This window comes from Haliotis rubra, unplaced genomic scaffold (assembly GCF_003918875.1).
Source record: "Haliotis rubra isolate DU_JTF1 unplaced genomic scaffold, ASM391887v1 Scf84, whole genome shotgun sequence".
NCBI classification, from domain to species: domain Eukaryota; kingdom Metazoa; phylum Mollusca; class Gastropoda; order Lepetellida; family Haliotidae; genus Haliotis; species Haliotis rubra.
The window spans coordinates 1,230,295-1,238,473 of NW_025767568.1; positions in this window are offsets into that span (position 1 = coordinate 1,230,295).

Sequence of the window (8,179 nt, forward strand, 5' to 3'; positions counted from 1 at the left end):
GTGCTGCCTTAGCAGCAAAATCAGCCATTGTGTTCCCAGAAATGCCAACGTGGCTGGGTAACCAACAAAAGACGATGTCGCATTGGCCAGTAGCAAGATCATTATACAATTCAATGATTTCTATTAAAAGTGGATGTTTACAAGAAAGATTTTAATGGCCTGAAGGCATGAAAGAGAGTCAGAAAATATTAGATATTGTTTATATTTAGGGTGTCTATTTATATATTTAAGAGCTGTTAGTATTGCGTTTGCTTCTGCTGTGAAATTGAACTGTCAATGGGTAATCTGGAATATATTGTTTTGGACCCAATGACAGTGGTACAAGCCGCTGCGCCACTATCCTTGGACCCATACGTAAATAGGGATTTATATGTATTATATTTACTTTTTAATTGATTATACTCTTGTTTATATTGTAATTCATTAGTTTCTGATTTTTATAATGTAGTGAGAGTTAGGTCGACTTGTGGCCAATTGCCAAGGAGGAGAAGAAAGAAGACGGGAAGGAGATATACTTTCCAGCTCAATGCTGGCTGCAGAAATGAATGGCTTAATTCTTAGCCAAAGAGGCGGAACAAGAGAAGATTTCTAGGTGTATAAATCCTCATAGAGAGGATTAAGGACACACATAAATGCAGGGTTAGGCTTGTGAGAATATAGTTTTGTAACATATTGTAATGACAAATTTATACGGCGTTGGGTAAGAGAAGACTCATCTGCCTCAACGGGAGAAGTTCAGAAAGAGCCAAGCCAAAGTCTTAAGCCTTGGTGGTGAATGGAATCTAAGAGTTTTAAGTTACTTTTGCAGGCTCCACCATATACGATGGAGCCATAATCAAGTTTCGAGCGAATCAATGATCGATAAAGTTGTAGGAGGGTAGCTTGATCCCCTCCCCACTTTGAATTGGAAACTACTTTCAACAAGTCAAGTGCCTTCAGGCATTTTGTTTTAAGTGATTTAATATGGGGCAGAAACGTTAAATGTGAATGAAAAATTAAACCCAAGAACTTGGCCTCCTTAACAACTTTGAGTGCCATTTAAAATTAAGTCTGGGTCCTTATGCGGCTTTTATTTTCTACAGAAGTGTAGACAATTAGTTTTTGACTTAGAAAATTTAAATCCGTTTTCAAGACACCATTTATTTATTTTGTTCACACATAACTGCAGTTGCCGTTCAATAGTATGCATATTTTTACCACGACAAGAAACATTAAAATCATCCACAAAAAGTGATCCATCGATTGAATCGTTTAAAACCATGGATAAACTGTTGATCTTAATACTAAACAATGTGACAGACAAAATATTTCCTTGTGGGACACCCTGATCCTGATTATAAAGGTCAGACAGGGTTGAACCCACTCGAACTTGAAATTGCCTGTCTGTTACAAACTGTGAAATAAAAAGATTTAAACGACCCCTCAAACCAAAATCATGTAAATCCTTTAAAATGCCATGCTTCCAGGTGGTATCGTATGCTTTCTCGAGGTCAAAGGAAATCGATACGGCATTTTGTTTATTCACTATTACATTTGTAACAAAGGATTCTAGTCCTACCAAATGATCAATGGTATTACGATTTTGTCCTGAAACCACATTGAATATTTGTGATTAGGTTATTGGTTTCAAGATACCATGTTAATCTATTGTTAACCATTCGTTCCATGGTTTTACAGACACAGCTCGTTAAATAGATTGGCCTGTAATTCGACGGATGTGTATGATCCCGGCCAGGCTTTGGAATAGGGACTTCAGTGGCATTACTCCACGAGGTTGGGAAATTCCCTGAAGTCCATAGTTGATCAAAACTTTCTAAAAGGATTTCTAAACACGATTTAGGTAAATGCTTCAAGAGCTGATAGTGAATATTGTCAGCTCCTGTTGCTGTATCATGAGCTTGGTCAAGGGCGGTATGGAGCTCATGTAACAAAAATAGTTCGTTGTAATCTTCACCATTGTCTGAGTTAAAAGAATTTTTTTCTTCTCTTGTTGTCTCTGATACTTTTGAAACTCAGGGACATACTTTGATGAAGATGAATGCTTGGTAAGAGTTTCACCAAGTTTATTTGCGATGTCAGCTTTATTAGTTAATAAAATATCACCGTCCTTCAAATGATGAACAGGCGGTAGGGTAGCCTAGTGGTTAAAGCGTTGGTTCGTCACGCCGAAGACCCGGGTTCGAATCCCCACATGGGTACAATGTGTGTAGCCCATTTCTGGTGTCCCCCGCCGTGATATTGCTGGAATATTGCTAAAAGCGGCGTAAAACCAAACTCAGTCAGTCAGTCAGTCAAATGATGAACAGTAGATTTGGAACCTTTGCCCCTTATTCTTTGAATCATGTTCCACACCTTTGACATAAGTGTACGGGAATTTATTTGGGAAACATAATTTCGCCAAAGATTGACGCTTGTTTTGTTTAAAAGAACGTCTAGCCTTAGCATTTGTAATTTTGACTTTGTCTAAATTATGGACAGTAGAATGTAGGCGAAAATATTTTTCGGCTTTCTTCCAACATTTTCTGGCCTGTTTACATTCATGATTAAACCATGGTTTACGAACATGTGGAATTGCAGAGGACTTAGGAATTCCTTTATCAGCAATGTCATTTAGTATATCCGAAAAAGAGTGTATAAGATCTTCACTGTTCCTAAAAAGATCATGCTTCAAGTGTTAAACACACAGAGTCTCATATAATGACCAATCAGCCCTGGCGAAGTTCCTTCTTGATAAAGGTAGATCATCACCAGGGTTGATTGTTTTGAGAATGGTGGGGAACTGATAACTCCCACATAGGTTATCATGGACCATCCATTTAAGTTCATTTGACAAGCTGGGGTCAGCGAGAGACAGATCCAGGGAAGAATATGTTCCCGTAGCTGGATATGTGGCTGAATTGTCATTCAAAATACATAAATTATTATCGGAAATGAATTCCTCAAGCATTTTACCTCAGGATTAGTATGGACACTTCCCGTAAGCGTGTTGTGTCCGTTCAGATCACCCATGATAATGCACGGTTTTGGAATCTGGTCATAAAGATTTTGCAGATCTGACAGTCGGATACCAGAAGATGGTGGGATGTACAAGCTGCATAGCGTCAACGCAATGTGTAAAGTCAGACGAACAGCTACAGCTTGGAGATTGGTATTTAGCGGGACAGGACTATGTATAATACCCTGCCGGACCAAAATAGAAACACCACTAGCTGCTCTATCTCCTAAAGGGGAAAAGAAATGATATTCACTGTATTGTCTTAAGTTGAACGTATCTGTATTTTTAAGAAAGGTTTCTTGAAGACAAAATGCTGATGGATGAAAGTCCTGTATCAATAAATTGTATTTCATTTAAGTTATTTTTAAGACCTCTGCAATTCCACTGAATTCGATTGAGCTACTGAGTCATGGTGCCTCAATTGGTAATCACCCTCGTTAATGTGAGGAGGAGCTATTCCTCCGCCTGTCCTGTGAAGATAGCGTAACCTCCATGTCTAGAGGTCCAAATGGGTTCTCTAGAGGAACCACTAAAGGTGAAGGGATGGTTGGTGTCTGTTTTTTATTCATTTTTTTCCTTTCGTTTTCGACAAGTAAAGTGTGTTGGGCTCCTTGTCAGACGTTTTTGATTGTGTCTCAGTCTGAGATCCAGATGCTGCTGTTGTGACTGTGGAAGTCGATGGTATGACTTTTGAAGTCAAAGGTTTGAGAAATGTTGAATTAACAGGTTTTTCCGAGCTGACCCACGTTAGGTCAGTCTGGCATGCCATAGTGGATGTTGCCACAGAGCGAGATACTGCAGCAAAGTATGTTATGTTTGATCGAGTGGAGACGTCATTTGTTAGTAGCCTTTTGACATCAAGGTAGGATATATTTTTTACACTTATTTTTCACACTTTATTTTCATTATTGCTGATTCCTTTTGCCACATAGGGCATGATTTGGACGACGCACCATGAGGTCCAAGACAATTTGCGCACTTAAAGTCCTTGTCACAGTCTGTGTTTTCGTGGCTCCCACCTCAGCGATAACACATCACAGAGCCGCGACAAGAACTGGACCCATGCCCGAATTTCTGGCATTTATAGCATCGAAGTGGACTTGGCACATATGTCTCCACTCCGATATTGGAGTACCCAGCTTTGATCGATTGCGGAAGCGATGTTCGGGCAAAGGTCAAGAGATACGTATTCGTTTTTGTGATGACGCCTTCCTTCTTAATTGTGAATCGTTTAACTGCTGTAATACCCTGATGTTGTAGCTCTACAGCAATTTCCACCTCCGACATATCAGACAGACAACGAGTACTCTCACGTATGATTTCTCGACAAGTATTTAGTGTTCTGTCCAGACACTGTAACGTCAATATTTGCAGTTACGGATTGACAAAAGATTGAGCGATTGTTGTCTCCGAACACACTCCACTAGAAGAGAGCCACTACGGAGACGGGTGACGTTCTTCACTTCCCCACAAATCCCAGAAACAGCTTTTGAAATAGCAAAAGGGTTGAGTTTTATGGGTAGATAATCCACAGCCTCTACCACAAGAAACGAGCCCAGTTATCCTCATTTGGTGAAATAGTTTTCACTGATTGATCAACAATTTCTATTCGTCTCTTCTTTTCATTTCGAGTGGAACCAGATAATTGTAGTGTCATGGTGAAAGGAAAAAGGTTTCAGCACCCCTGCGCCCCACCCACTACGGAGTGTCAACAAGGACGGTGCCAAATAGCACTGGATCTCCAAAATGCTGACATCAGGCATACAGGGGTGTTATACTCCAGAGAAAACGACACAAATAGCTGCATTTGCCCACCAATGTCATGCCCGACTGGTTCGGTCCAAGACAAGAAATTAGATACATACATCATTTGGAGGTCATTATCACCAGATTGGCCCATGAGCCACCGCCTTCTGGCATAGGACTCTAGGCAAATAGATATAACAGTATAATTTTGAAATACAACATGCAATATAAACATTATATAAATGTACATTACAGTCCGTTTGAGTCAGAAACGGACCTATGAATTGCAAATTTTATCATTGTACAAACTTGCCACATATATATAAATAGTACACATGTTTATCATTTACTAATACCCAACAGCTTTCTTATATTTGAAAATTTTCCGGACTCCACCAAAAACGTTCTTTAAGAAACTATAATCATTGAAAACGCAAAAGTTGCTATCTGTCGCGGCGGGGTGAAACTGCAGGAACGGAACAGCCAGTCATGGTGGGGGACATCTCAAAATCTATTTTGGGAGACCTGTCGGTTCCTCGTCCGTCAAAGTGTCATAGTCACGACTGAAAGGCGTGACAAGTGGTGCCAGTTGCCTGTTGTAAGCCATCCCGAGACCAGTAAACTTGTTCAATGACGTTAGCTATATCTTGTTGACACAGTTGTGCCAAGTTTCAGGGATTCCTTAACCAAAACCACTCCGTCACATAATCTAAAAGTTGTGTTTGATCTGGCAACATCTCCTTTGACAATACCCCATACCATTTCAATGGGGTTAAGGTCACAGTGATAGGGTGGAAGTCGCAGAATATCGTGACCCTTACTTTTTATGTAACTGTCAATTTTAGAAGTTGAGACGTACAATATGGAACAAGTTTTTAAGGATAACAGCTCCTTCACTTCATGTATCACTCTTGCTTGACAACGGTACAAGAATCTGTATCGAAACGTCGCACTCACGAAATAAAGAAGTTGTTATCCATAAAAACCTGTTCCATATTGAACTGTCAACTTTGTAGAAAGGTTCATCTTTGTGGGTTTTTATGATCTCATATAGCTGAGGCTTCGTTGCCTTTGAAGGCCGTGCGATCTGAAATTTGTCGAGCCATGATATCATATCACCTTTTCGACTGTTCGATGTCGGGGCTTTACTGTCGGGGTCCTGCACGCTGTGGTATGGGGCACTGTCCATTACGATAAAAGACTTCTCTGGTAGAGCTGGTACCAACTTGTTTTTAACCCGATTGAGGAAAACCGCACCATTCATCTCGGAATGGTAGTCTCTGTTATCTGTGGACTTTGCCCTGAATACCAATTCAAGTTGCAGCCTGTGAGAAAGCCTTTGCTGGAGATTAGTCTCTCTCCTTTCCCTAGAGGCAACTTTCTATGTGACCCCTTATCACCCCCATCGGGTACCCACTGACTGCTGGCAGTGTGAGGGGCATTGACCCAGGTCTCGTCCAAGTACACTGGCTCGAACCCTTCCTCGTGCTTCTTCTTCATAACCCTGAGAAAATTATTTCTCAAACGAACGATATCAGGCCGTTCACAGAGTACTGACCTATTCTCCCCCGAAATTGTCTTATAACGATACCCGACAGAGTGTAAGAGTCGCCAGAGTGTGTAGCCTACTTTGACATCTGAGATTGTGTTCTTGCTTCAAATGTTTTTTTACATTTTTCAGCGACATGTATTTGTTTTCAGAATAGGGCTTGTTGATAGACTGCCTTACAAGGTTCTTTTGAAAGTTGTCCAAATGTTTTAATTTGTGTGATTTTGACACGACTCCTACCTGCTTCGCATCACCCTCACAATGTTTGTGTTCAAGAACATTTGGCAGTACACTTGCTGATACTCCTAAAGCTTTTGCTGCCCGCTTACGAAATTTATTAATGGCATAAAATGGTTTGCCCCTTTCGGCTTCAGCACGGAAAAATCGTACACTTTAATCATCAACTGTTTCACGTCAGCATTCAACTTCATTTTTCATCAGGCATGTGTATCCTGTGCACAACGAGATAGTGGCTGTTCCGTTTCTGCAGTTTCACCCCGCCGCGACGGATAACAACTTTTGCGTTTTCAATGATGATAGTTTCTTAAACAACTTTTTGGGTGGAGTCCGGAAAATTTTCAAATATAAGAAAGCTGTTGGGTACATGTAAATGATAAACATGTGTACTATTTATATTTATGTGGCAAGTTTGTACAATGATAAAATTTGCAATTCATAGGTCCGTTTCTGACTCAAACGGACTGTAATGTACATTTATATAATGTTTATATTGAATGTTGTATTTCAAAATTATACTGTTATATCTATTTGCCTAGAGTCCTATGCCAGAAGGCGGTGGCTCATGGGCCAATCTGGTGATAATGACCTCCAAATGATGTATGTATCTAATTTCTTGTCTTGGACCGAACCAGTCGGGCATGACATTGGTGGACTGTAATATGAATTTGAATGTTTCCATGTGCAGGGCACGGCGTGACCAGCCGATTGATAGAACCGGGCCAGTTCTACCATCCGTCTAGGTGAAGTAAGGGGCAAAGTGGTGTGTTGGGCAAAGGGAACACGGTTCAAGGCTCCCAGTGCCCTCAACCACCAGAATCCCTTCCTCCACCGACACAGGGGCGCAACTCACAAATAGTGCAAATACTGATGGAAAGTAAGAAGGAATGACTAAAGGGAAGGTTGTGCTTGAGACCCGCAGGTTGATTTGCCTTGGAAAAAGACTGGTTGCTCAGTAAAAATACAAAACACAAATCAAAATTATTGAATATTAACATGCTGCAAATTCACCTGATGTTTTTCCTGTAAAGCATGTGTGGTATGAAATGGAACGACGTATACGTTGTGTACCAAGTCCGACAGAAAACGTTTGTGATCCGACAGCAGGTTTTGCAGGAGAATATGTTAAGCTAGTCCATAGTCGATACGATATTTATGTATGCACTGCTGTTCTTGTGGTTCACGGTAGGGATACCAGTTATTGAGTTTGTGACGCTGTCCGGCATTTGGACGTCATAGACATTAAATATGCTATTCCACTGTCTTCTTGTGATGTACATATTCACCTATTAAGGTCTGGGTGGAGACGTTTCATTGTTGTTATATGTTAAAATTCGGAAAGACTTTTTACAATGCACAGCTCTATTTGTGGTTAGTATATAAAATAAGTCCAAACCGTCCGGGTTGCGACTGGTCTTCAGCAACCGTTGCGACCAAAGGTTTCATGTGTTTAATTCGAGTAAATTTGATGCCCATGATTTCACTCACTTTTTTTTCTGGTCCAGACTCGCGTATTTACAGACCACTGTTACGAGGTTGGAAGGTTGCAACACATAACCAACCAAACGTGTACACGAACTGGCACATCAGGAGACCTGATTATTAACAGAGATAAACTCACCTCCAAGGTTCAGTCGGCTATTCCCTCCTGT